Source organism: Giraffa tippelskirchi, chromosome 1, assembly GCF_054371585.1.
Source record: "Giraffa tippelskirchi isolate mGirTip1 chromosome 1, T2T-mGirTip1v1.2.pri, whole genome shotgun sequence".
Classification (NCBI taxonomy): Eukaryota; Metazoa; Chordata; class Mammalia; order Artiodactyla; family Giraffidae; genus Giraffa; species Giraffa tippelskirchi.
The window spans coordinates 96100616-96125446 of NC_137275.1; the positions used below are offsets into that span (position 1 = coordinate 96100616).

Genomic DNA, 24831 nt, shown 5'->3' on the forward strand with positions numbered 1-24831 from the left:
CAGCTGCATTTTCTCAAAATCTAACTTTAAGACAGCTCCTAACTGGCTGATGTCATTAGAGAGAAGTGGATGGTAAAGGCTGCTGTTCCTTCTACATGAAGGTATGAGCTTTCTTTTCCTCAATTTATTCTGGTTTTACTGAGGCTGTATATTTTGGCATAAGTTTTTCCCACACTCATACCAATACTTTTTTACTAGTATTTAGGATTAGCAAGAACTGAGAAGCAATTAATTCTCATTTTTCTTTGTTTGAAAGTGTCACTTCAGTGATTATTAACTATTATTTGTAATAGTATGGATAAATTTTCAAGTTTGTTAGCACAAAGTTACATATGAATAAAATGGAGTACTAGTGACTTTTGAAAGCATAAAGAGCAACTTAGAAAAGAAGTCCAAGTCCTATAAGATCAATTTTATTCCTAATGGGAAACATTTCAGAGTATGAGTCATGTGTAACTTTAGCTAGGAGTTTTAAATCTTTAAATCTTAATCCTCTGAATCTTTATGGAGGAGAGTCCTTAAATGGAAAGCATTCCATACCTAACTCCTAAATGGCCTTTCAGATTAAAGTATAGCATCAATTATGTGTGGCCATATTGAAATCTGTATCATGGAGCAAAATTTCTTAATTACCAAATGAATAGTCAATGGATGGAAAAACATATCTTTCTGGGTTTACCGTCAGCTTGATGGCCATTTAGTAATATTTATAGCTACAAGAGGGCTTCCCTGGTGGCTCATATGGTAAAGCATCTATCTGCAATGCAGGAGACCCAGGTTTGATCCCTTGGTTGGGAAGATCCCCTGGAGAAGGAAATGGCAACCCACTCCAATACTCTTGCCTGGAAAATACCATGGACGGAGGAACCTGGTAGGCTACAGTCCTTGGGATCGCAAAGAGTTGGACACGACTGAGCAACTTCTCTTTCACTTTTTTCATAGCCATAAGAAGAGAAGATAATTGCAATGTAGCCGCTACATCTTTCTTTGTTCAATAAACTATTGAATCCATAGCATATGTTGAAAACAATGATGTCAGACAGGAAATTTGAAACCAGAGTCCATTGCCCCAAAATTCATGGCTGAAGAACAACCCTGCCAAGAGCACAGGCTCAGAAAGAAAGAGAAAGATGAACAAGAACACTCAAATTTAGTTAAATATAACAGACACTGTATATTCAAAAGTGAATGAGATGCCATTTTGTCTTCAAAGACTTCACAACCTAATTGGGAAATAGACTTTTGTAGAAATAATTACAGTGGCCACTGTAATTGTACAGCTCATTATCCTGCAATGAAGTAGATCTGAGATGCCGTGAATGTAAGACCTTCATTGTATGTTTACTACATTCAAACAATAGCCATTTAGAACCATTTGCCAAGCATTGCTTGAATATACTGAGTAACAACAAAGAAGCAAGAAGTCTTTAAAATGTCCTTACACTCAAGTTGCTGTCTTTCTAGCTTAGGCAAGAAAACTAACATACCAAGAACACTGGACAGAGCCTGGCAAAGATGTAAATTCAACTGATATTATAATCCAACAACTGTAAAATCTGTCTCTGTGTTTCTTTTCCAACATTCCCAACCCTGTAGAGTTAACAAACAATAAAAGATCTTGCATCATGATCACACACACACACACACAATTGGAGAACAGTGTGTTAATGTAACCATGACTGTAAATTATAGATTGCTCATAAAGGTGAAAATCTGTTTAAGCAGCAGTAGTCTAAGAAGGTTTAAAGAGGGGCAACTTAGCTATTAACCTCTCTACTCTACTGAAGCTGTACTTTTCAGGGTCTACAATGGGTCCTTAACTGAAGGTTCAAACATTTTTCTGGTTTACATCACTCTTTACCTTTTGTTATGTCATTCTTTCCCCATCTCCTCACCATGCCCAGCCAGACGCCAAACCCTAGATACCACCACAGTGTCTCTCACATCCATCCCTTCATTTCCAGTCACAATTTTCCTGTAGTATTGGCAGGATACAGAGTGCTCACCTTTTATTACAAGAGCAAAGAAAATAAATCACCTGTTTCTCTGCCCAATGGCAAAGACTATGACCTATTTCCAGACAACTGTATCCTTCCGCTTTGAACCTTGCAGGAATGACAAATAGAAACATGTTTTAATCATGTGACTACTTGTCTCAAGAATCCATCAGTGATGCCTATTAAGGTATTTCCTGTTAAGTATAAGTTACTTGGATTGATATTCCAGATTTTCTAGATTCTTCTTGTCTATAATTAGACTAATTAAGAGCTGAAATTAGAGCTCAATGTTAGGTCTGTCCAACAACAACCCCATGTCCTGGCCATATATCCCACTGTCTTTTTGATAAATGTTACCTGTGGCAACTAATGCATAAATAGGTCAAAAAAGAATTAGTAGGTTGGGCAGATGTGTTTTTATTTTACCCTACAATCTAGGGAACTGATATTATAGTCACAAGATGTGTGTTTAAATTTTCTAAACACGCCTTTCAAATGAGAATTTACTCGTTCATTGTGAAAGTGTCCTGACAACGTTTAACATTAAAAAGACATTTCTTTTCATCTTCTTGAAGGAAAACCAGCAACTAGAAGAATCAACAATTGTAAAGCAATTGTCCTCCAATTGAAAATTTAAAAAAAGAAAAATCAACAAAGACAAGAAATGGTGCACTTGTCTAACCTGTTTCATAAAATTGATTTTGCTATTTTATAAAAAGCCTTTAAATCACAAAGTAATAAATGGTGTATTTGCACTATGTATGTTCAAATGTTTTAATTGAACAGTTTTATTGAAAATTCACCATTAACTGATTACAGAATAAGAAAGAAAACCTAGAAAAATATGTTTGGAGAATGGTGACAATCATTTCTAACCCAAAATCACAAAATTTCCAGTTCAGTGTGGCAGTGCGCTCGGCAGTCCCACGGATCTGTCTCTTGCTTCAACAGTGTTTGGATGGCACAGACCCAGGGATGTCCCTTACTCCAAGGACCAACTGCTCTTCAGCTTCTTTTCCAGGTGCAACCTTCTGAACCATTCTCTCATCTATGCTCTGCCTCTGGGACAGGCCGACAGCATTTTTTTTTTTAACTTAGCTTCCTATTACCAATCAACCACAAGCTCCCTAACTCCTCAAAATTATTCCACCCAGGTGGAGGCCGCCATCAACCACCTGGTCAACTTATACCTGCAGTCTCCTACACCTACCTCTCTCTGGGCTTCTATTTCCACCAGGACAATGTGACTCCGGAGGGTGTGGGCCACTTTTCCTAAGAACTGGCCAAGGAGAAGCACCAGGGCGCTGAGAGCCTTTTGATAATGCAAAAACAGCGTGGCAGCCACGACGTCTTCCAGGACTTGCAGAAGCCACCTCCAGATGAGTGAGGTAAAACCCAGGACGCTGTGGAAGCAGCATTCTCATGGACAAGAACCTGAACCAGGCCCTTTTAGGATCTGCACACTCTGGGTTCTGCCCACGCAGACCCCCACCTGTGTGTGACTTCCTGGAGAGCCACAGCCTAGATGAGCAGGTGAAACTCATTAAAAGATGGGCAACCACCTGACCACCCTCTGCAGGCTGGCTGATCTCCAGGCTGGGCCGGGCGGTCTCTCTTTGAAAGGCTCACGGTCAAACACAAACAGGACCCTCCAAAACTCCGAGGACTTTGAGGAGCCCTAAGGCATCAGGGCTTCTACCTGGAGCCCCTCTCTATGACCACTTAGGCAGCTTTTTAACCGCCCTGCAGCCCTCTCACAAATCTTGGACCAAATAGAACCAATAAAGGTTTTTGCAGACAAAAATTTCCAATTCAGTTCAATCAGGGGAATATAAAATTATACATTACAATTAGCAAGTCAATACTTGAGTATGCCTCTTATCTGAGACATCATTCTTTTTTTTTTTTTTTTTTTTTTTTATTTTATTTTTTTTTTTTTATAAATTTATTTATTTTACTTGGGGGCTAATTACTTTACAATATTGTAATAGTTTTTGCCATACATTGACAAGAATCAGCCATGGGTTTACATGTGTTCCCCTTCCCGAACCCCCCACCCACCTCCCTCCCCCTCCCATCCCTCTGGATCATCCCACTGCCCCGGCCCCGAGCCCTTGTCACATGCATCGAACATGGAATGGTGCTCTGTTTCACATATGACAATACACATGCTGAGACATCATTCTTGAAAACAGAGAAGGACAATGAAGCTAGAAGAAAAGAATACAGGGAGAGGAAAGGTTCTATCTAGGTGGGTCATATCTTAAATTAATGATAGTATAAGTAAAATAATAACTATAACATATCACTTACAGATCTGCTTAGTCTTTTATTAGCCTTTGGTTAAGATCCTGATTCTACATCCAATATTGGCAATTAAAAAGTGAATAATTTAGTAGGTGCTTTTAGAAATAATATTTTTTCATGAAAAAAGTCTTCCATTAATAGTGATTACAGAGCAGTAGAAGTTAAGACAGGTAGATTTTGGATAGAAAGAGACAGATGATAGGCAATCATACCTAGGTAGCTATTCAGATAAACTGTAAGCTTTCTGATACGGTGTTAAAAATAACACTAATTTTCCTAGGCAGAGTTTCCACTATATAAACATTAGTAAAACTTGAGTTAGGTTTCAATACCTGATTTCTGCAATTTATCTCAAGACAACAGAAAACCACTAAATGGTTCCCAGTGTAAGGAGAATTTAAATCATGTCATTTCTTATTAAGGTTGTATAAAGCACCTGTCATCAACATTCATACACCTACACTAGTAATTATTGGTATTGATTTGCAACACTCCAGGATTTCTCAACTAATCTTAAAGGATGTCAGGAAATTATCAAAACAAAATTAACATCCTTAATTTTTTAAAAAAAGAAAAACATGTCTGAATACTGCAAGAGAAATCAGGGAACATAGCCAAGATAAAATATTACACTTTGAAATTGCAGGAAATCAACAATTATTACCTATTATAGCTAAGCAAATGGATGGCTACAAGTCAGGGAAATTACTCCTTCAATCTCTACAAAGATCATTTGCCTGATACGACAGCTCCCTCTGGTGGCAGTTAATGGTAACCTGACCGGCAGGACTCAGGGCAATTATGAGCAAAGGAAAGAACAAAGACCCTCACAGTGGGGAAGGGGCTTCTTTCTGCAAATGGTCAGGTTCCAACCACAGGAGAACTGCCTTGTACCAAAATGAGTCATTTTAGAGCATTCAACCAGTCTCAAAGCCGAAAGACGATTTAAAACGAGGAAACTAAATCATTCAAGACACCGCAGTTATGTCTACAATGTGTAAAGAATCTAGTGGAGAGTGAAAAATTAGGTCAGCTGTCCAGATATTTGACTCAACATAAATAAGAACCCTGAGACTGACTTTTCCACTGTATATTCTTGGGTAACATATGTATAATCTGAGATTAGAATCTGAGCATTTTGCTTTCATTGTATTTTCTCTAACTGATTTCCATGACATTTCTTGTGAAATGTGGCTCTCTTTGGTATGTAAGTTCAGCAAAAGACGAATCTATGTCTGGTTCACAGCTGTATTTCAGCCTCAAAATGGTGCCTGTCCCACATTACAGTCTCAATATATGTTTATTAAATTAATGAAGAAATGTGATTCCTTTGACAATAGAGATGCAGTCTTTCACTCGTGTTCATAAATATCTTTGAGAATCTGTAAAAAGCAATAAACTCTTTCTTTCCAAACATGTATGTATAATTATGCACACAATTTCCAGGGTTTCTTGAACTCTCTGTCACTCATTTTATGAACCAAAGGTTAAGGAGCTCTGCTCTAAAAAGAACATTAAGACAAACCTCATAATTGTGGAACTGAGATGGTCAATTGTATGCATCATTTTGTCTGTGTTGCTTCAGCCTATTATTGTCTCAGATCCTGGTCTGAGAAAATTGGACTTACTGATGGTGAAATTAAAACTATTGGGGGAAAATCGGTTCTATTTGAAAGTCATACTAAACATCAAAAAATATATGAGAAGAACACAGAAAAAAAAAGATTTTTCTGTGAACATAGAACATTCAGTCTACTATTTTCTGCTTTCTATTCTTGACAAGCAAGTGCCCATAGTGATCATAATAATCAGCAACCTGAAAAGAATGAGGTTCACCAGGTCCCCAGGCCCTAAAGAAAGCACTCCTGGAATTTTACCCAAGTCCTGCCAAAAAGGCCAAGTCAGATGTCAGTGCTAGACATTTCCCCATAAGCAGTAATTCCGCCGTCAAAATGCCTTCAACAACAACACTGTGTTCGAGCTCCATGCTCCAAAATCTTTGTTGAACCAGCAGTTGTTGTTTCATCGCTGTCATGTCCATCTCTTTTGAGACCCCATGGACTGTATGTAGCCTGCCAGGCTCCTCTGTCCATGGGATTCTCCAAGTAAGAATACTGGAGTGGGTTGCCATTTCCTTCTCCAGGGAATCATCCTAACCCAGGGATCGAACCCATGTCTCCTACATTGCAGGCAGATTCTTCACCACTGAGCCACCTGGGAGGCCTCACCAGCAGCTGTTCAACCTCCCTTTTCTGTGGCCTAGGTTTGCCACCTTTCTTTACCTTGAACATTGTCAAAAAACATAAGAATTTTCCCATTATTCTCTCCCAGAGTGTTTCTATGAATAGACCTGGTATTGGTTCACAACCTTGGGAGTCCTGGGGGGAAATTCGAAACTGGCCTTCGTCACACCCATACATGAAGGGGAGGAAGGGACCAAAGAATCAGCCACACCAAATTGGTTAGGTGGTGGGTTTCATGTCAGGGGTACTTACTTATGAGGCTTGTCTTTGATGGCTCCAAGTAAATCTTCGTACCTTCCCACCAGAACCTTGAAAGTTTTATAGAGGCCTCAGTGGGTTCAGTCGTGTATACTAGGCAGAGGGTTTCAAAAACACTTGATTCTCTCAAGGCTACATCCTTGAAGCGGCTGCTAGTATAAAAATAGGTTTGTAGGTGGCTTGTACATCCAAAGGATAGAGGACAGGATAAGGAATCTAGCTCCCAAGTCAACTGTGTCCTCCCAATGACCTACTCCAACACCTGGCCATAGCCCATGACAGTCATCTACTTTAATTCAATTGAACAATTATTTACTTACTGATACTTTCTCTGTCCCAGACTCTCTACTAAACATTACAGGGATGGGTAAAAAATGTCCTAGCAATTCCACTCCTGAGAATGTACCTGAGAAAATCAAAAACATGTTCACACAAAAATTTGTTCATAATATTATTATTCATAATAGCCAAAAAGTGGAAACAACCTAAATATATATCAACTGATAAAGAGTCGAACAAAATGTGGTATATTCATACAATGGAATACTTATTCAGCCATAAAAAGAAAGTATTGACACATTCTAAGTGAAGGAATCTAAACACAGAAGATGACTTATTATTTGATAACATTTACATGAAATGTCCACAATGGGTAAATTCACTGAGATGAAAAGTAGGTTAGTGGTTGCCAGAAAATGTGGGAAGGAAGGAATCAGGACTAACTGCTAATAAGTACATGATTTGGGGGGGTGAGTAAGGAGGGAAATGGGAAGGTTCTGGAATTAGTGGTGATGGTTGCATGCATGCATGCATGCTAAGTCACTTTGGTCGTGTCCAACTCTTTGTGACCCTATGGACTGTAGCCTGCCAGGCTCCTCTGTCCATGAGATTCTCCAGACAAGAATACTGGAGTGGGTTGCCATGCCCTCTCCTCCAGTGTTGCACAATATCGTAAATATACTAAAAACAGCTGAAGTGTACACTTAAAAATAATGAATTTTATGTTGGGTGAAGCATATCTCAGTTATTAAAATGCTATTTAAAAGTCAGGCTAGTCAGTATCGTTGATGAGGGTAATAATCAGGAAGGGGTACACAGGGAGTTGGCTGGAATCAATTTTATTTTTTGATTTGGGTAGTGGTTACACAGGTGCTTGGTTTAAGATAACATATTAAGCAATGTGTTTATGTTGCATGCACAATTCTGAATGTCTAAATAACAACAGAAATTTTTAAGAGAAATAAAGTAGGGAATAGTTACTGTTGGTGGTGGTGTTGTTTAGTCACTGGGGAATCCCTGGTGGCTCAGTGGTAAAGAATCCACCTGCAGTGTAGAAAATGCAGGGTTTGAGTCAGGCACGACTTAGCAACTAAACCACCACCACCAGCCACTAAGTCATGTCTGACTCTTTGTAACCCCATGGACTGTAGCCCGCCAGGCTCCTCAGCCTGTGGGATTTCCCAGGCAAGAATACTGGAATGGGTTGTCATTTCCTTCTCCAGGGGAACTTCCTGACTCAGGGTTTGAACTTGCATCTCTTCACACTTAGAGTCAAATTAATCTGTGACAAAGAAGGCAAGAACATACAAGGACGAAAAAGAGTCTCTTCAATAAATGGTGTTGGGAAACTGAAGTCACATGTAAAAGAATGAAATTAGACCATTTTCTAACACCATATACAAAAATAAACTCAAAATGGATTAAAGACCTAAATGTAAGACTGGAAACAATAAAACTCTTAAAGGAAACCATAGAGGAAACACTCTTTGACATAAATTGTAGCAATATTTTTTTTTCAAATCTGTTTCCTGAAGCAAAGGAAACAAAAGCAAAATAACCAAATGGAACTTAATTAAACTTGAAAGGTTTTTCACAGTAAAGGAAACCACCAACAAAGCAAAAAGATAACCTATAGAATAGAAAAAAATAAATATTTGCAAATGATATGACTGACAAGGGGTTAATCTCCAAAATATATAAATAACTCATATAACTCATACTGTTCATGGGGTTCTCAAGGCAAGAATGCTGAAGTGGTTTGCTATTTCCTTCTCCAGTGGACGACATTTTGTCAGAACTCTCCACCATGACCCATCTCTCTTGGGTGGCCCTACACGTCATGGCTCATGGTTTCATTAAGTTACACAAAGCTGTGATTCATATGATCATTTTAGTTCATTTTCTGTGTTTGTGGTTTTCATCCTGTCTGTCCTTTGATGGATGAGGATAAGAGGCTTATGCAAGTTTCCTGATGGAAGGGACTGGTTTTGGGGAAAACTGGATCTTGCTGTGGTGGGCAAGGCCATGCTCAGTAAATCTTTAATCCAATTTTCTGTTGATAGGTGGGGCTGTGTTCCTTCCCAGTAGTTTTGGCCTAGGCCAAACTATGGTAGGGGTTATGGCAACCTCCTCCAAAAGGACTTATACCAGCATGCTGTGCCTCACAGGACTGCTGCTATCAGTGTCCCTGACCCCGAGGCAGGCCACTGTCAATGCATGCCTCTGCCGGAGACTCCCACTCACTCACACACAGAGACATCACTTTGCCTACAACAGTACGTATAGTTAAAGCTATGGTGTTTCCAGTAGTCACATACAGATGTGAGAGTTGGACCAAAAAGAAGGCTGAGCACTGGAGAATTGATGCTTTTGAACTATGGTGCTGGAGAAGACTCTTGAGAGTCGCTTGGAGAGCAAGGAGATCAAACCAGTCAATTCTAAGGGAAACCAGCACTGAATATTCACTGGAAGGACTGATACTGAAGCTGAAGCTCCAATACTTTGGCCACTTGATACGAAGAGCCAACTCATTGGAAAAGACTCTGATGCTGGGAAAAATTGAGGACAGGAGAAGAAGGGGGTGACAGAGGATGAGATAGTATCATTGACTCAATGAACATGAGTTTGAGTAAGCTCCAGGAGATAGTGAAGGGCAAGGAAGTCTGGCATGCTGCAGTCCACGGGGTCGCAAAGAGTCGAACATGACTGAGTGACTGAACAACAACAACATCCAACTCAACGTCAAAAAAAAGTCATTCATCTCATATGTGGAATCTAAAAAGAAATGATAAAAATGAGCTTACTTACAAAACAGACTTACAGACTTAGAGAATGATGAAAGAATGTGGGAAAGGGATAGTTAGGGAGCTTGAGATGGACATGTACACACTGCTATATTTAAAATGGATAACCAACAAGGACCTACTGCATAGCACATGGAACTCTGCTCAACATTATATGGCAGCCTGGAAGGGAGGGGAGTTTGGGAGAGAATGAATAAATGTATATGTATGACTGACTCCCTTCATTGTTCACCTGAATCTATCACAACACTGTTAATCAGTTATACCCCAATATAAAATTAAAAGTTTTTTAAAAATCATTAAAAAGTGGGCAGAAGACCTGAATATTTTTCTAAAGAAGACATAGGGATAGCCAACAGGCACGTGAAAAGATGCTCAGTATTGTAAAGCATCAGAGAAATGCAAATCAAAGCCACAATGAGATACTACCTCACACCCATCAGAATGGCTATCATCAAAAAGAACACAAATAATAAATGTAGAGAAAAGAGAACCCTGTTACACTGTTGATGGGAATCTAAATTGGCATAACTAATATGGAAAACACTATGAAGTTTCCTCAAAAAAACAAAAAATAGAGTTACCATATGACCCAGCAATTCCACTTCCAGGTATATATCCTAAGAAAATGAAAACATTAATTCAGAAAGATATATGCATTTCAATGTTCATAGCAGTATTATTTACAATAGCCAAGATATGGGAGCAACCTAAGTGTTCATCAACAGATGAATGAATAAAGAAGATATATATATATATATAAACATAAATATGTATGTAGGCTTCTCTGGTAGCTCAGCTAGTAAAGAATCTGCCTGCAATGCAGGAGACCCCAGTTTGATTTCTGGGTCAGGAAGATCCCCTGGAGAAAGGATAGGCTACCCACTCCAGTATACTTGGGCTTCCCTGGTGTCTCAGACAGTAAAGGATCCACCTGCAGTGCAGGAGACTGGGGTTCAATCCCTGGGTTGGGAAAATCCCCTGGAGAAGGGAAAGGCTACCCACTGCAGTATTCTGGCCTGGAGAATTCCATGGACAGAGGAGCTGAGCACAATTCAGTAACAACAGTAGAGCTAGTAGTAATAATATTAATTACTTGTTATTAATTAAGAAGTCTGCCATTTCTAAGAATTCTGAAAAAAATAAATCCTTCCTACCTAAAATCCTCTTTCCAACCAAAAAGAAAACCATGATCAAAGTATCCTTTAAATCTAAATCTATTTACTTAGCTACTAACAATGTGGCTTAATCTACCAATTTATTGGAAGTTATAAATATGCCAAGCTTTGTCCACCATGTACATCATATTTTATCAGACAGTGATAGAATTGAAAAAAAGAGGAAATTACTCCTTTTACTTCTGCATGGTAACAAAAAACTAAAATTTAGTTTGATGGTAGACCCACAGAATATAGACCTCCTATATCTTGTAGAACTTGAAAAACATCTTCGCTTGATCATTACTTGCTGATGTACCTGGTTCTATCAATTAATTCCAAAAATCCTGTATGTTCAAACCATGCTTTGTGTTTATTCTCTCAAGTGGGAACAATCTGCTTTAATCACTGAAGCCAGAGAGAATTTTTTTAAGACAAAGGAAAAAAAATATCTGAGTGTAACTGTTTAAAATGCTTCAATATCTGCACATTGTTTGGGGGTTAAGAGGGTAAATCTTGACCATTACCTTCAAGGTCCTGGATAATTTGGTCCCAGCCTCCTTCCCAGCTTCATTGCTAACCACTGTCCCCTTTAATTACTGAGCCTTGGCCCCCAAACCAGCTTTCTATTCCTTGTATTCAACCATCAAATATGCCGCTCCCTCTGAAATATTTTCCTCCCTATCCCCTTTTATCCCCTACTCTTTCTTATATGCCTCCTACTCATCCTCTGAGCCTCAGTTTAAATGTCTCTTCCTCAGGGACCAGGCTACATCCTCGTATTATTACCTCACAGCACTCTTATGCTTCTCCTTTGGAGCACTCAGCACAATTGAAGTTAAGCATCTGTGCAAGTGTTTGTTGAATATCTGCACCCACTAGATTGTAAGCTTCATGAAAACAGCAAGCATAAATGTCTGCATTGCTACTGAATCCCAACATCTAACCTGATACATGCTACTAAATACATAAGGTGGAATTTCATGTTTTTATTTCCTTGCAATCCCTTAAGTTAAAACTCAAGAAATTTTACAATGAACTTAAGTGACAAGTAAGACACCTGCTACACATGCTTAGCCTAGGGCAGTGCCAAAATCCATAAATATTTATTACTTAATAAATATTTGAACAATATTACTATGAGTCAATATCTGGCCATAAAGTTATAAAAGATTTACTATAAGTTGATATTCATAATCTCTCCTGAAATAATGAATCTCCATAACCAAGAGGAAAACTTAAATATTCCTCTATTTTAATATCTATAGCGTTTAATCAAAACATAATTCCATAGCAAAGAAACCAACATGGCCCATATCCTGGGCTTGGAATGCATGTTTGATCACATCTTATATTTTTCCACTGACTCATTCGTCTCACCTGCCTTCATTAATAGAAAGTCCATTATCTCCTTCTTGGGACCTACCCTTTCCCTCTCTAAGCCCAGAGGTTTACTCACTCTAAATGCCTGCTGCTGGAGAAAACAAGAAAACCTCTTTGGGTCAGCACAGCTGTTGTTTCTTTCACTACCACAAGATGTCACTGTAGAAAACCAGGTCTTCACAATTTTGTCTCTGACCTGCAGCAACAAAATCCTTTCCATCTTAGTGCCTGCATAACTTCACACTTGAATGTAAATTCATAGCTCTTTAATTTCCTACACAGATGCTGTCTTTTTTTTTTTTTTGCAAAGCATGACAATAAGCATCAGAGAGGTCTCAAGCCCTTCCTTCCCAGAAGACTCATTGACCTCCAACTATCCAATGATAGAACTTCCCTGGTGGCTCAGACAATAATGAATTCACCTGCAACGCAGGAGACTGCCTGCCAACCAGGTGACATAGGTTCAATCCCTGGTCAGGAAGATACTCTGGAGGAGGAAATGACAACCCACTCCAGTATTCTTGCCTGGGAAATCCCATGGACAGAGGAACCTGGCGGGCTACAATCCATGGGATCACAAGAGTAGGACACGACTTAGTGACTAAACCATCACCACGCAGTAATAAGCCCTGTGGACGAGGCCAGCTACATAATTTACAAAACCCCGTTCAAAATAAAAATGTGGGATCTTTTGTTCTGAAAACAGGGAAAAGGGTCAGTAAACATATTACAATATCAAACTTTTCCTTTCTTCCACAGTCCCTTTCATCATCTCATGGTAGGTTTTATTCGGTGTTCAATGGTGTTCACTATTAGGCATGAGGATAACCACAGGGCAAGGGCAAACCTCCACATGTGCCCAGGGACCCCTTTGTGGTGGCACACATGGCTACCAGCTACTGGGATCTGTTTCCCAGCAGGCACCATTGCCATACTACCACCAGGGGCAGAGAAGTCGTCTTCCTCTCCAAAGGCCCCACTGCTCCAACCCACGGAGGACAGGCAACTACCAAAGGTCCACAACTACCCTGCCAGGATACACGCAGTACCTGGAGGGGTGGAAAAAAGACTCTCCATCACTTACTCAGCTGCCAAGAATGCAATGGAATTGCTGGTCCAAGGATGGTCACCACCTTCCCTTGCCTTATGATGCCACAAGCATACACTGACCCTAAACCTCCGTGTTTGTTCACAAGCCACTACTAGGGCCAAAAGGGGTGGCAGAATGCTATGTATGGCACCTTCCAACCTCCCCCCCACCAACCCAACCTGATTGCCAGCTCAAGCAGAGGACAGCGGTAATCATGGAACACAGGCAGAGAGGGTGTGCAAAACTAGAAGCAGAGAGCCAAGAACCTATCCTGGGGAGGTGGAAGTAAGAGGGACCAGGAGAGAGCTGAGGCCCCAGGCGCCCAACGTATGCACCGTTGTGTCAATATCCTTCACTTACAAATAAACAAATTCTAAGATAAAATCATTAAGAATTTCATAGCTACAACAACAGAACATCATACCCCAATGTGGGGATCCTGTGTGACCATCCTGGTTCCACACCTGTTAAGCCAGCCCCACCAGCAGACCATGGAATCTGGAAAGAAGGATCTTTGTCAAGCCACAAAAAGTCTGTTACACCCTTTCTCCAGAGTCACGGGTGTCTACTCACTTTATGTTTCATAACCTGGCAGAGTACTCAAGTGACTAATATCTGAAGGAAAAAATTCTGTTTCAAGGTGACCAGCTCCAGCCACCTAGGCATAGACGTAGCTAGCATCTTCTTTAAATAAATAAATAAATTATATATCACCAAGCACCATAGTTAGGAAAAGCAAATGCTCTAAGAAATTCAAACTTTTTTGAAGAGTATGATTATATGATTAGTAAGATAAAATTGGAAAAGACCCTGATGCTGGAAAAGATTGAAGGCAGGAGGAGAAGAGAACAACAGAAGATGAGATGGTTGGATTGGCATCACCGACTCAATGGACATGAGTTTGAACAAGCTCCAGGAGACAGTGAAGGACAGGGAAGCCTGGTGTGCTGCAGTACATGGGGTTGCAAACAGTTGGACACAACAGAGCAACTGAACAGCAAAGATAAAACAACAACAGTAACGATAACAATAAATGAATAGACAACTTCCCCATCCACAGTGTCTCAATAGAAGAAAGGACTTCACAAGCACATCTGTGTTATTCAGATGTTATTGATGCTCTTCGCTTTTAACTGAATTTGGTAGAAAAGAGAACTAATATAAATGCATGTTTTTCCAAGTGTCAGAAGAAAAAAACAAAGAGTATGATACTGTGGTTTATAATAAGCAATATATATTTGGTTTTCAACCCTGTTTCAGGCATAAAGCTCCTAAAATCCTTGGCATTTCCTATATGATAAATTTGTCAATAATCGTTAATATACCCCTTTCAACCACTCTTGAGTTAATGAAGTGATTTTGGGGAAGCACCTGAGGTTGGGGGCTGGTTGCCAGGAGAACCAACCACGGGATTAGAAGTCTGGAATTTTCAGTTCCATCTCCAGATCTCTAGGGAGGGGAAAGAAACTGGAGGTTGAGTATAATACCAATGGTCAGCATTTTAATCAATCACATGTATGTAATAAAACTAGAAGGACAGGGCTCAGAGAGTTCCCAAGTAAGTGAACCAGAATGCTTCCACGTGTCAATGTGTCAGGCCCCAAAATCAATGCAGATAGAAGTTCCTTTGCTCCGGACCTCACTCTGTGTGTCTTTTCACTTAGCCGTTGATTTGTATCCTTTGTAATAAACTAGTAATCTAGTGAGTAAACAGGTTTCCTGAGTTCTATGAGACACTCTAGCAAATTAATCAAACTCAAGGAGGGAGTTATGGGAATCTCTGATTTACAGCCAGTCAGTCAGAAGCCCAAGTAACAACCTTGACTTGCAATTAGTATCTGAAATAAAGGGCAGTCATGTAGGACTGAGCCCTTAACCTGTGGAATCTGATGCTATCTCTGGAGAGGTAGTGTCAGAACTGAAATGAATTGTACGACATCCAGCTGGCATTGGAGAACGGCTTGGGGGTGAGAGGGAAACCTCCAGTTACACATTTATACTTGGTGACAAAAATCATTACATGACATCATGTTTATTACAAGAAGTTATCAGATCCTACTGGGCAAAGCCTCTGAAATATCATCAAGTAACCAATACTGAAACAATCAGAGGTTCCCTTTATCCTTAATTAATTTCCTTCTTAATTTTCCTTCTGGTAAGAAGCAGAATCAGTTTTCTTCCTTAGCCTCAGCTCTTTTCTCTTTCCATCTATATATTCCATTACATTATAAATATCTCTGAACTTTGCCACCTTTTCCTTTTTTCTAATTATTTTTTATCATATTTGATATGAAGTATATTTGACTGTGTTCTTGATTCATTGTTGTTGTTGTTCAGTCGCTCAGTCATGTCTGACTCTTTACAACCCCATTGACTGCAGCACGCCAGGCTTCCTGTCATTCACTAATCTCCCGGAGCTTGCTCAAACTCATGTCCATCCAGTCGGTGATGCCAACCATCCAACCATCTCATCCTCTGTAGTCCCCTTCTCCTCCTGCCTTCAATCTTTTCCAGCATCACGGTCTTTTCTAATGAGTCGGCTCTTCACATCAGGTAGCCAAAGTATTGGAGCTTCAGCTTCAGCATCAGTCCTTCTAATGAAAATTCAGGGTTGATCTTCTTTAGGATTGATTGGCTTGATTTCCATACGGTCCAAGGAACTCTCAAGAGACTTCTCCAACACCACAGTTTGAAAGTGCTCAGTGCTTCAGCACTCAGCCTTCTTTATGGTCCAACTCTCACATCCATACATGACTACTGGAAAAACTATGGCTTTGACTATATGGACCTCTGTTGGCAAAGGAATGTCTCTGCTTTTTAGTATGCTGTCTAGGTTGATCATAGCTTTTCTTCCAAGGAGAAAGTGTCTTTTAATTTCATGGCTGCAGTCACCATCCACAGTGATTTTGGAGCTTCCAAAATAAAGTCTGTCACTGTTTCCATTATTTCCCCATCTATTTGCCATGAAGTGATGGGACCAGATGCCATGATCTTAGTTTTCTGAATGTTGAGCTTTAAGCCAGCTTTTTCACTCTCCTCTTTCACCTTCATCAAGAGGCTCTTTAGTTCTCTTCACTTTCTGGATGGTGTCATTTACACATTTGAGGTTATTGATACTTCTCCCAGCAATCTTGATTCCAGCTTGTGCTTCATCCAACCCAGCATTTCATATGATGTACTCTGCATATAAGTTAAATAAGCAGGGTTACAAGATGCAGCCTTGATGTACTCCTTTCCCAAATTAGAACCATTCTGTTGTTTCATGTCCGGTTCTAACTGTAGCTTCTTGACCTGCACACAGGTTTCTCAGGAGACAGGTAAGGTGGTCTGGTATTCCCATTTCTTTAATAATTTTCCACAGTTTTTTTTGTATAATTCTTCAAGAATACACAGAACTATACAAAAAAGAGCTTAATAACCCAGATAACAATGGTGTGATCACTCACCTAGAGCCAGACATCCTGGAGTGCAAAGTCAAATGGGCCTTAGGAAGCATCACAATGCCAAAGAATGTTGAAACTACCACACAGTTGCACTCATTTCACATGCTAGCAAAGTGATGCTCAAAATCCTTCAAGCTAGGCTTCAACAGTATGTGAACCAAGAGCTTTCAGATGTACAAGCTGGATTTAGAAAAGGCAGAGGAACCAGAGATCAAATTGCCAACATCCATTAGATCATAGAACAAGCAAGAGAATTCCAGAAAAATATCGATTTCTGCTTCATTGGCTACATTAAAGCCTTTGATTGTGTGGATCGCAACATACTGTGAAAAATTCTTAAAGAGATGGGACCTTGATTCATAATTACGTTATTTGAACTTAATGTTCTGTTAATGTCAACACTGAGATTATTCTAGTTTCATTAAACATATCTTATGCTATAGTATGTGTTGGTCATTTCCATGATGTCAACGGTTTTTATCTAAATGCATGAATGTATTGGGGCTGCCCTGGTGGCTCAGACAGTAAAGAATCTGCCTGCAATGCAGGTGACCCAAGTTCAATTTCTAGGTTGGAAGATCCCCTGGAAAAGAAAATGGCAAACCGCTCTAGTATTCTTGCCTGGAGAATTTCATGGACAGAGGAGCCTGGTGGAATACAGTCCATGGGGTCGCAAAGAGTCGGACACAGCTGAGTGACTAATACTTTCACTTTCTTTCACTTTACTTCCCTAGACCTTATATCCAATTTCATAGGAACTTCAACACAATTTATTAAATTTTTTGTTGGTCTTCTCCCTCATATACTCAATTAACATTCACCTCGAGTTCCCAATCTAACCCTAACCTCAACCTCAGCAGATGATTTTGTCTTAAACACCAGTGCATAAATAACTGTCTCAACTATCTTCCTCTCTTTGTCCATGCCTGCATTTCTTCACAATCAATTCTATACTCCTTTTTCATCATCTCATGCCTCCTCAATCTTTCACTTCCTTGCTCCAACTATTTCTGTCTCTCCAATATGTTCAACCTCTCTCTCTCACCTAAGTCCTTCCTTTAAGATTATGAGCATGCCCAGTTTTCATCCAGCTTTCATCCAAAACAATACAATGAAAAACATCTTCTGATCCCATTGTATATGATCTTTTTTCCTCCCTAATACATGGGTTTACATGTCACACCTCTTTCCCCTACCTTACCCTCCCTCATCCTATCTCCCTTCACCTAGTTAAATTCAACTCACCTTTTGGACATCAGTACACATATCATTTTCTTGGGGAAGTCATTCTTGCTGCCCAAGCCTGATCAACTTCCTTTGTCAAATATTTTCAATAATCTATGTTCCCTTCCTTCAAAGATTTATCTCAGTTTGTAATTATATGTAATTTAGCATGATTCATTCATTAATTTTTCTCTCCACTACTCTTCAGACTTTGGGAGAGGAAGCACTGTGTCTATCTTTGATCAATATTGTTCCTTCAGTGTATTTCATAGATCCTAGGATGTATTTGTATTCAATAAATGTTTGTAAATGAATGAATATATTCACTGATTATTTCTCCTAGATACTTCTTTCAAAAGTTGATCATAGCTCTTCAATCTAGAAAAACAATATGAGTTTTTTAGGGAAAATAAAACACCTACTTTTTTCTTCACAGTAGTAATGCTAAAAGGGAGAAAGCATGTATAGAGAGAAAGAAGGCATTAGCTTGGGAATTGGGAAACCAAATCTCTGTCACTATGGAGATTCCTGTTCATTATAAGAAATAAATGTGAAATTCTTAAAGCTTCTTTTCTCTGAAATCTTCTGACTTTCAAATAATTGCCCACTAAAGCAATAATTATGGAGTATTCCTAGAAGGAAACTTTGGGGGGAAAATTTATATGTCTACATATATTTTGAATTTTCTTTCATTTATTGAGCACCTATGAAACAAGTGCTAATTTGGCCTATTTAACATGCTACAGAAAAAGTTTTCTTTAGCAGCCCAACTTCAAACACACATTGAAACTAGGATTTTGATATCATTTAATTTCTCTGATGAGAAGATACTGAATGTGGTATAAAAGCATGATGAGAGTGTCCATTTCTAGTGGGAAATTTTAGCAATCTATTAATAATTTTCCAAGGATTTTCCATTTTCCTTAATCCTAGAAGATATGGCTTTGCTTTTGTTTTCCCAAAGAGGCTTAAAAGCTTGTCTTTTTAAATATTTTTATATTCCTATAATACATCTTCCATCAAACTGTCTTCCTTGGATTTGTCTAAAATAAAGGATGAAAAATTAAAAACTAACACTTAAAAATTTTATTATGATTTTACCAAAATGAAACTCCCATAATAAAATTATATCCTTCTCCATCTCTTATTATTTTTTCTTTTATCAATATTAAGTAGTAGGTTGACTGGTGGTCCAGTAGTTCTATCAGAATAAATTTAAGTTAAATTCCTGATGTAGGTTTCAGCTAGTATTCCTATTTCTAGAGACACCACCTTGTGGAAAGATACTCTGAACTAATAATGTAAGCCTGAAGAAAAACATTTGGCTGAACACGTATAGATGGTCTTTAGAGAAAAGAGTTCAATTGTGCTTTATGAAAGTAATGTCACTATGCAAAAAAGAGCCTTTTTTTAAAGTCATCATGAGTAACTGTGTTAAGTCTCACGTCCACAGGACTGATATTTACTGAGGTTTCCTAATGACATTTAGCATCAATGCTGACTATAAGAAAAGAGACATACCTCAGCAAAATATTTAGGTTGTAAATGTTTAGGGAATTAAAGAGCTTATAAGTGGTTATTAACACAAAGGGATGCATAGCTAAGGAAACAGATAATGAAGCAGGAACTTCATAGTTAACATATACAGCAAAGAATGTGGTTTGTAATTACTATGTATGCATAGGTTGTCTTTAAAGATATACTGTGGTAAAGCCAGTACAGTATCAAAATAAGCTCAATGTGCTGGAGCAAACACTTCTATATACCACTAACCTATTCATAAAGGTACCAACCTCAATTTCCCTTGAAACTCTTAGCCTCTGCCAAACAAGTGTCATCTTTGAAGATTAAAACCAGGCAGTATTCACTAGTCCATCTGATGTTCAAAACTAATATTGAACATGGTGGTTCCTTAAAATATTAAACATATAATTATCATATGGTTTCATAATTCCACTCTTGGAATTGGGCTTATACTCAACAAATTGAAACCAAGGATTCTAACAGATATTTGCCCACCAAAGTTCATGGCAGCATAATTCATAACTGTCAAAAGGTAGAAAGAACACAAATGTCCATCAAATGGATAAACAGAAAACGCGTACACACACACAGTGGAACATCATTCAGCCTTAAGGGAGAAGGAAATTCTGACGCATACTGCAACACGCATGAAACTTAAAGACATTATGCTAAGTGAAATAAGAAGCTGATCACAAAGAAACAGATATTACATGACTTCATTTTGATGAGGTACCTAGAGAAGGCAAATTCCTAGAGACAGAAAGTAAAATGGCAGTTTCTAGGGATTGGGAGAAAAGAATGGGAGTTGTCGGGGGCGGGAGGGGTCCCAAGATGGCAGAGAAATAAGACAGGGAAACCACTTTCTCTGCCACAAATTCACCAAAAGATCATTTGAATGCTGAGCAACTTCCACAAAACAACTTCTGAATGCTGGCAGAGGACACCAGTCACCCAGAAAGGCAGCCCATTCTCTTCAAAAGGAGGTAGGACAAAATATAAAAGACAAAAAGAGAGACAAAGAGTTAGGGATGGAGACCGGTCCTGGGGAGGGAGTCGTGAAGGAGGAGAAGCTTCCAAACAGTAGGAAACCCTCTCACAGGTGGGTCTGTGTGGAGTTTTGGGATCTCAGAGGGCAACCTAACCGGGAGGAAAAAATAAAACCCACAGAATATTCGCCTAACAGCAACTGCCAGCAGAGAAAGAGAAATAGCCCAGACGCTCACATCCTCTACCAGAGAGCAGGGACTGGACAGGGAGGCGCCGGCTGCATAATTGGTGCTTAGGGTAAAGACTAGGGTAAGGACTTAGGGTAATGCCCTGAGGGCAATTCTGGGGGAGCTAACATGAGATAGCAACCCAAACTGTGGGATCGCCAGAGAGAAAAAAAGAGAGAGAAGTTCCCCATGAACGGCTCTAACATGTAGCCTGGCCTGCTCACAGAACAAAGGACTGAGTGAATACCAAAGGACAGCTAGCCAGCTGTGTACAGCCGGCCCACCCCACCCCCCACCACTGGAGGCAGAGAGGCAGGCATGCTACAGCTGGAGCCAGAAGGCAAGGGGCTGCTGCAATCTTGAACCCAGACACCAGCATCATCCACCAAACTGTGAGCAGGCTCCCAGTTGCTAACCTCGTCTTCCTGGGATCCTGGACAGTTGACATCTGCCAGGAGGGCACAGCCTGAGATCAGCTCCCCAGAGGAGACACACGGTACATCTGAGAAGGTGCTCTTGCAGCGCACCCGGGAAACCTAGCAGCCGGCCAGGAGAAGGGGATTAAGATGCACGGCCCACCTGGGATGGTGCGCTCACCAAGCACCTGGTTGCCTGAGCTACTCGGACCTGAGAAGGGCACAAAATGCATGCCCAACAGAGTCTGTGCCCTAGCAGAGTACCCAAGAACCCGAGAAGCTTAGACCTGGGAAGTGCACAAAATGCAGGGTCTGCTTTGGACAGTGCCCCTGCAGAGCACCCTGGAGTCTGAGCAGTGTAGACTCAGGAAGCACACGCCACCTTGAACTGGGGCAAACACAGTGTGGTCCATACACTCTGAGCACTCCCCACACACGCCAGCAATGTTTGCAGTGTCCCTCTCTACCCACAACACAACTGAACAAGTGAGCCTAAATAAGTGACTACCTTCACCCCCTTGTGTCAGGGTGGCAATTAGACACTGAAGAGACTTGCAAGAAGAGGAAGCCAAAATAAACAAAGAAGAGGGAACCGCTCTGGGAGTGACAGGTGCAACAGATTAAAACCCTGTAGTTAACATTGACTAAGCATTGGAGGGGGCCTATAGACCTTGAGAACAAGTACAAGCTGGAGCAAGGGACCATCTGAAACTGAACTGACCCCACACTGCCCACAACAGCTCCAGAGAAATTCCTAGATATATTTTTACTATTATCACTTTTTAATTTTTTTAATTTAAGTTCTTTATTACTCCTTTAATTTTCATTTTTATAATGTCCTATTACCTTGCAAAAAAATATTCAATTTTTAAAGCAAATTTCATATATATATTTTTTATAATTTTTGTAATTGATTCTGTTTTGTATTTTTAATACTATTTTTTTGAGAGTCTAACCTCTACTCTAGATTCTTAATCTTTGCTTTTTGGTATTTGTTATCAATTTTGTACCTTTAAGAATCTAATCTTCAGTATCCATTTTCACTTTGGGGTGTGATTACCGGCTTGACTGTTCTCTACCCTTTTCACTCTCCCTTTTCTCCCTCAGGTCACCTTTATCTCCTCCCTCCACCTTCTCTTTTCTACTCAACTCTGTGAATCTCTCTGGGTGTTCTGGGCCATGGAGAACACTTAGGGAACTGATTACTGGCTAGATTGGTCTCCCCCCTTTGACTCCCACTCTTCTCTAGGTCACCTCTATCTCCCTCCTCCCTCTTCTCTTCTCCATGTAACTCTGTGAACCTCTCTGGGTGTCCCTTGATGTGGAGAATTGTTTCACCATTAACCTAGATGTTTTATCATCTGTGCTGTATGGATGGAGAAGTCTTGAGGCTATTGTAAGTATAAGACCAAAAGCCAGAGGCAGGAGGCTTAACTCCAGAACTTGAGAACATCAGAGAGCTCCTGATTCCAGGGAACATTAATAGACAACAGTTCACCCAAAAATCTCCATACCTACACTGAAACCAAGTTCCACCCAAGAGCCAACAAGTTCCAGAGCAAGACATACACTAATTCTCCAGCAAAGCAGGAACACAACCCTGATCATTAAAAGATAGGTTGACCAAAGCCATGCCAAACCCATAGATAACCCAAAACTCACTACTGGACACTTAATTGCACTTCAGAGAGAAGAGATCCAGCTCCACCCACCATAACACATACACAAGCTCGCCTAACCAGCAAACCTTGACAAGCCACTAGTCCAACCTCACCCACAAGGAGCAGACTCCACAATAAAGAGGAACCATGAGCTTCCAGCCTATAGAAAGGGCACCCCAAACACAGCAATCTAAACAAAATGAAAAGGTAGAGAAATATTCAGCAGGTAAAGGAACATGATAAATGCCCACCAAACCAAAGAGGAGGAGATAGAGAGTCTACCTGAAAAAGAATTCAGAATAATGATAGTACAGATGATCCAAAATCTTGAAAACAAAATGGAGTTACAGATAAATAGACTAGAGACAAGCATTGAGAAGATGCAAGAAATGTTTAACAAGGACCTAGAAGAAATAAAGAAGTTCAGTCAATAGTGAATAATGCAATAAATGAGATCAAAAGCACTCTGGAGGGAAACAACAGTAGAATAACTGAGGCAGAAGATAGGATAAGTGAGGTGGAAGATAGAATGGTGGAAATAAATGAAGCAGAGGAAAAAAACAATAAAAGAAAAGAGGACAACCTCAGAGACTGCTGGGACAATGTTAAATGCCCCAAATTTGAATCACAGGTGTCCCACAAGAAGAAGACAAAAATAAAGGACATGAAAAAATACTTGAGATAATAGTTGAAAATGTCCCTAAAATGGAGAAGGAAATAGTCACCCAAGTCCAAGAAACCCAGAGAGTCCCAAACATGATAAACCCAAGGTGAAACACACCAAGACACATATTAACTAACGAAGATCAAACACAATGAGTAAATATTAAAAGCAGCAAGGGAAAAGCAACAAATAACACACAATGGGATCCCCATAAGGATAACAGCTGATCTTTCAGTAGAAATGCTTCAGGCCAGAAGATTTTGGCAGCATATACTTAAAGTGATAAAAGAGAAAAACCTACAACCCAGGTTACTATACCTAGCAAGGATCTCATTCAAATATGAAGGAGAAATCAAAAGCTTGTCTGTAGACAAGCAAAAGCTGCGAGAATTCAGCACTCAATATGCCAGCAAATTTGGAAAACTCAGCAGGCGCCACAGGACTGGAAAAGGTCAGTTTTCATTCCAATCCCAAAGAAAGGTAATGCCAAAGAGTGCTCAAACTACCACACAATTGCATTCCTCTCACACACTAATAAAGTAATGCTCAAAATTCTCCAAGCCAGGCTTCAGTAATACGTGAACCGTGAAGTTCCAAATGTTCAAGTTGGTTTTAAAAGGCAGAGGAACCAGAGATCAAATTGCCAACATCTGCTGGATCATCAAAAAAGCAAGAGAGTTCCAGAAAAACATCTATTTCTGCTTTATTGAGTATGCCAAAGCCACTGACTGTGTGGATCACAATAAACTGTGGAAAATTCTGAAAGAGATGGGAATACCAGACCACCTGACCTGTCTCTTGAGAAATCTGTATGCAGGTCAGGAAGCAACAGTTAGAACTGGACATAGAACAACAGACTGGTTCCAAATAGGAAAAGGAGTACGTCAAGGCTGTATATTGTCACCCTGCTTATTTAACTTATATGCAGAGTATATCATGAGAAATGCAGGGCTGGATGAAGCACAAGCTGGAATCAAGATTGCCGGGAGAAACATCAATAACCTCAGATATACAGATGACACCACCCTTATGGAAGAAATTGAAGAAGAACTAAAGAGCCTCTTGATGAAAGTGAAAGAGGAGAATGAAAATGTTGGCTTAAAGCTCAACATTCAGAAAACTAATATCATGGCATCTGGTCCCATCACTTCATGGGAAATAGATGGA

The 24831-nt window shown here is 39.8% G+C and overlaps 1 long non-coding RNA gene across 5 annotated transcripts in view; it reads right to left on the reverse strand.

Annotated features, from left to right (window-relative positions):
* Positions 1-24831, reverse strand: part of LOC145504124 (uncharacterized) — a 382163-nt gene that overhangs the window by 295341 nt on the left and 61991 nt on the right. Inside the window, exon 3 of one of the 5 annotated variants that reach the window (XR_014052110.1) lies at positions 7126-7211. The exons of the other annotated variants lie outside the window; for them this stretch is intronic. This is a non-coding gene — a long non-coding RNA (uncharacterized LOC145504124). The remainder of the gene's footprint in view (positions 1-7125; positions 7212-24831) is intronic. 5 annotated transcript variants of the gene reach the window in all.